The sequence below is a fragment of the Thermobia domestica genome, chromosome 16, assembly GCF_964235325.1.
Source record: "Thermobia domestica chromosome 16, izTheDome1.hap1.1, whole genome shotgun sequence".
Lineage (NCBI taxonomy): Eukaryota > Metazoa > Arthropoda > Insecta > Zygentoma > Lepismatidae > Thermobia > Thermobia domestica.
The window spans coordinates 38,507,594-38,513,593 of NC_137469.1; positions in this window are offsets into that span (position 1 = coordinate 38,507,594).

The window sequence follows — 6,000 nt, forward strand, 5'->3', positions numbered from 1 at the left end:
AGGGCGCAAATCTTGAATGAACTTAAAAACATGACTTCAATTTGCTAACTAGCACAACCTTAGAATATTAGCTATCAACGGTTTAATGAGTTGAATATCCAAGCCATCTTTATTATTGAAAATGAAATGAAAATATCCCACGATTATGCCCATTAGCCTAAGGGAGACGATGGTTAAGGCTAATGAATGATGATGGAAGAATTGGTGGAATGAGAGTGTAGAAGGAAACGGGAATACCTTGAGAAAACTCACGGATACGATGTTGTTTATCACAAACTTCTATGGCCGAAGATCGAAGCAGGGACCTCACGCACCAGAAGCAAGCGCTCTATCACTGATCCACCATGCCCCATTATTATTATTATTATTATTATTATTATTATTATTATTATTATTATTATTATTATTATTATTATTATTATTATTATTATTATTAATAATAATAATAATAATAATAATAATAATAATAATAATAATAATAATAAATTGCGTTTTATGGGGCTTATATGCAGTAAGGATGATCTACGTAAGTGATTTGATGTTACATGAGATTATATTTGCAACGATTATACTACTATCTCGCTAGCTTATTTTTGCATTAATATTCAGAATGGAATCTTTCGTGCTTTGGTAACTGCGAAAGTTTCAATGATATCCTCATAATCCCAAGTCGATGCTGTTTGATGATCGACAGAAAGAGCTGCCAGATTTGTAAGTCGTCTGTGGCTCAAAGTGGAAAACGAGTACGATTTTATCAGCTTTATTTTACTGAAGGGTCGTTCACATGATGTGACAGACAGAGGCAATGTATGAAAATTTCAAGTTCAGTTGTCAAATTCTTATAGGCTTCAAACCCGATGGAAGACACTATTTCGGGATGCCTTGTGGAGAAAAGTCCAGCTGACTTTTAGCTTCCTGTGCAAATCTTACAAGAAATCCTTCCCAACTGTAAAATAGATACTGCATTATCTGAAAATACAGTAGATAGCACTTCCGAAGGTATATAATATGATCCAAAGTTGTAGATGCCAATGGACATAAATGACGAAATTAGGGATGGCCACATTTTTTCGAAAAATACTTTTTCGAAAACAAAAAACGAAAAACGAAAATTTTTCGAAAAATAAAAAAAATTTCGAAAAACGAGAAACGAAAATTTTTCGAAAAACAAAAAAATTTTCGAAAAACGAGAAACGAAAAATTTTTCGAAAAAATGAAAAAAATTCGCAAAAAGGAAAAACTAAAAATTTTTCGAAAAAACGAAAACCTAAAAATTTTCCGAAAACGAAAAGCAAAAAATTATTCAAAAAACGAAAAGCAAAAATTTTTTCGAAAAAACAAAAAACGAAATTTTTTTCGAAAAACGAAAAGTGAAATTTCCGAAAATCGAAAAACAGATTTTTCGAAGAGGCCATCCCTAGATGAAATTATGGCACTATAATGATTTTTTGAAAAGTGAACCCTTACATTAGTAAAATTTTAAGATGCGGATGGAGACATTCAGTTGAAAAATGTACAAGCTTTTCCAGGCAGATTACGCGTTTCTCTCGACGGTCTTTTACGAGTTACGCAATCATTATGATTAGATACGCGCTGATTCGTATTACTTTTTTCTTTCTTTCTAACATAATTTCCGTTTCTATCACAACCTTCCCCAACTTTGAAATTCTCTTTTCCAGATTAGTAGTTTTAGTTATTTCTAATTCAATTTGTTGCTCGTGATTCGCTAAAGTTTCAGAATGATTCTATAAAGTATCCCTTGTTCTACCAGAAGATTTCTTCCCATTTTGATCTACGTTCATTAACTTATTACCGATCTCTACATTAGATGTCTTAACTTCATCTAATTCTAGTAATTTTACCTAATAAATTTAAATTAAGTAATGTTAAATTTATTTACAACGTAAATTCATTATAAGAAACATTTTTAACTACGGTTAAAGAAGAGAAAAGTAAAATTTGTTGACTAAAAGTGTACTTTGTTTCAAAGAAAATAGACAAACTAATTTCCCTAATTAAATAAAATCAATGAGTTAAGAATTAAAAATTACGTGGACACTCAACATCCTTAAATTCTCAGTTAAAAATAAAATCTCTTCTCTGGTAAGTATTTTCAGGATATTAGTAGGTTTCAGAACCAAGGGAGCATACGAAGGATTACTGATAAAACATTCATCTTCTGTGTGAAGAGTCTTACTTCGATCCCAGATCATTTGATGGGTATCATTGCGTTTGTGGATTTTCTTAGGGTTCTTTCATCGCCCTCACACTTTCTCATTCTACAAATTTTTGTATTTTCCTTCATTTTCATTTATCTTTCATCTCATTTTACCTACAGGACATAAACGTGAGAACAATCCATTTTGTTTTCATCACAGCAAAGTCGTTTCTAGGACTTAATATTAGAGCCAAAACCCCTACCCCGAAAATTTCAAGTTTATTTATTTGTTTTTAATATTCGAGGCTCAGACCGGTAGCCAGCCCAAAAATGTAGGGGGGCCCGATCCAAAAATATTATAGTTCATCACCATATTATAGTTCATTTACAAGCCTACCGTGAAAATTTTTGGGGGGCCCGCAAAAATTTAGGGGGGCCGGCCCCCTAGACCCCCCTGGATACGGGCCTGTCGAGGCTAGGACCACGTAATAGCCACTAAACAAGAGATGAAGCCAAATTCAAGTTTATATTGCATAACATGGAATGTATTACTTTTCTAAAAAGAGTTCTTAATTTTTTATGGTACACCCAATCAATCCCAATTTTTTAAGGAATTTTGGTAATCAAAAACTACTTTATCCCCTGTATTTATCCTGACTATCCGTATATCCATCCATCTGGAAGACAAAAATCTCAAGAATTACATTATTCATTACCATCAATTTTAGGTGTCGAGTTCGTTCATGAACGTAGAGTTAGGGCTCGAGTTCGATGTTGAGTTAGAGTTAAGAGTTAGTTCATGGATAAGAGTAAAGAGTTAAGTTCGATATAGAGTTAGGAGTCGAGTTAGGCGTTCGTTCATGGATGTAGAGTTAGGGCTCGAGTTCGATGTTGAGTTAGTTAGGATGTAGAGTTAAGAGTTAGTTCATGGATATAGAGTTAAGAGTTAAGTTCGATGTAGAGTTAGGAGTCGAGTTACGAGTTCGTACATGGATGAAGAGTTGGGAGTCGAGTTCGATGTAGAGTTACAGGGTTGATCAAAAAATACGGTGAATGTAATTGCATAGTGCCATCTATCGATGTTATATCGATTTCAACTTGTAACCCGGTAGCCTAAACCTTTGGTACAATTAGTATTGAGTTTGAACGAATTGTGAAATGTTAATTGGCTTCCAGAGGCAAAAGAGTAAGAACGTGTTTACAGTGTTTGTCGGGCGCCAACATTAAGTTTTGTTCTAAACTGCAACAAAAGTGCCAAAGAAGCTCACGAAATGTCAAAATCAGTGTATGGCGGCGAAGTGGTGATATTGAATACTGTTTCCAACTGGATGAGCGATTTAAAAGTGGCAAGGAATCGATTGTAAATGAGCAACGATCGAGACGTCCTTCGACTACAAAACAGATTAAAACATGCAAACAGTGGCTCAAATGATTTGTTCAAACAGGCGAATGACTAGTCGAGAGCTTTCCGAAGAACTAAACGCGTATGGGTTGGTGAAAAGCATTTTAACCGCCGATTAAATGGGCAAATGGCTTCCGTCTTTACCACGGAAACGTGACGTGCCACACTTTGCTTTTGATCCGCGAGTTTTTGAGCGGAAAGTGTGTGCCTGTCCGTCCACACTTACCTTATTCACCAGATTTAGTATTATGCAACGTCTAGCTCTTGCCAAAAATTAAAACCATGCTTAAAGGAAAACGTTTTGACATCATTCGTGACATTGAGAGGACCACGACAGAGCAGCTGAACGCTCTTCCAAAAGAAGCCTTCCAGTCACGGATTCAACGTTGAGATAAGTGCATTGCAACCCAAGGACTGGATTTTGAAGGAGATTGAATCAAATTCTATGTATATTTATTACTTTGTTTTTAATAAAATTATTCACCGTACTTTTTGATCACACTTCGTAGGAGTTCGTTCATGGGTGTAGAGTTAGGAGTCGTCGATGTTCAGTTAGAGTTAAAGTCGGGATGTAGAGTAAGGAGTCGAGTTAGGAGTTCGTTCATGGGTGTAGAGTTAGGAGTCGTCGATGTTCAGTTAGAGTTAAAGTCGGGATGTAGAGTAAGGACTCGAGTTAGGAGTTCGTTCATGGGTGTAGAGTTAGGAGTCGTCGATGTTCAGTTAGAGTTGAAGTCGGGATGTAGAGTAAGGAGTAGAGTTAGGAGTTCGTTCATGGGTGTAGAGTTAGGAGTCGTCGATGTTCAGTTAGAGTTAAAGTCGGGATGTAGAGTAAGGACTCGAGTTAGGAGTTCGTTCATGGGTGTAGAGTTAGGAGTCGTCGATGTTCAGTTAGAGTTAAAGTCGGGATGTAGAGTAAGGAGTCGAGTTAGGAGTTCGTTCATGGGTGTAGAATTAGGAGTCGTCGATGTTCAGTTAGAGTTAAAGTCGGGATGTAGAGTAAGGACTCGAGTTAGGAGTTCGTTCATGGGTGTAGAGTTAGGAGTCGTCGATGTTCAGTTAGAGTTAAAGTCGGGATGTAGAGTAAGGAGTCGAGTTAGGAGTTCGTTCATGGGTGTAGAGTTAGGAGTCGTCAATGTTCAGTTAGAATTAGGATGTAGAGTAAGGAATGGAGTTAGGAATTCGTTCATGGATGCAGAGTTAGGAGTCGAGTTTGATGTTGAAAATGAAATGAAATTTGTCGTTTCACGATTACGCCAGCTAGGCTAAAGGAGATGGTGATGATGAGAAATGAATGCAATAGTGGAATGAATAAAGTGGGAGGATTGGGAGAACCTTGAGAAAATCCACGTACACGTGTTTGTCCACCACAAAGTTCACTTGGCGCGAGCTGGTATCGAACCAGAGTTCCCAAGCGCCAGAGGTGAACGCTCAACCACTGAGTCACCGAAGCCCCACAGTTAGAAATGAAATTAAATGAAATCTTTGATTTTTCGTCCCATGGTTATGCCAAAGAAGACGATGACGATGAGAAATAAGTGAAATGGTGGATTGAAGAAAGTCGGAGAAAACAGGGGAACACCGAGGAAACCCACGAGCATGGTGTTTGTCCATCACAAAGTTCAGTTGGTGCGAGCTGGAATCGAACCAGGGACCCCAAGCACCAGAGGTGAACGCTCTACCACTGAGACACCGCTGCCCCTGCCCCACACTTATAGTTAGGATTTAGAGTTAGAAGTAGAGTTAGGAGTTTATTCACGGATTTAGAGTTAGGAATCGACTTCGATGTGGAGTTAGAGTTACAGTTAGGATTTAGATTTAGAAATTAGAGTTATAAGTTTGTTCATGGATATAAAGTTAAGAGTCGAGTTCGATGTGGAGTTAGAGTTACAGTTGCAGTTAGGTTGTAGAGTTATGAGTCGAGATCGTTCATTTAGATTACATTCAAGAAATGAGTGATAGAAATCAATCATTTTCGATTTTAACGTTGAACACTAAGATGGAAACCAGGGGCGGATCCAGGATGGACTTCTGCGGGAGGGCGGGGGGTTGTAAAACTGCTACTTACTCGTAGAGCTACTTTTAAGAGCTCCAAACTCTAGGATGAGTTTTATTTATATATAAAATAAGAAAGTTTGCTCTTCTGGGGGGATCGCCCCGATCGCCTCCCCTGGATCCACCCCTGTCGAAAACGGTTATAGATAGCAAGAGGTAGTTTCCTATAATCTATTAAGCGTCTCAAGGATACATTTTATCTCCATCCTTAACTCTCTACTAATACGGGAAGTGATGGAAATCCTGTACAACTTCTGGTTCCAATGTGAATTGAGAAAAACATATACAAATACATACAAATATATGACAAGTCAAATTCCTTTGCGTGGTGTACGCATGATACTACTACTTTGTTTCTAGCTGTGTCAACCTTTATTTACAGCCAAAC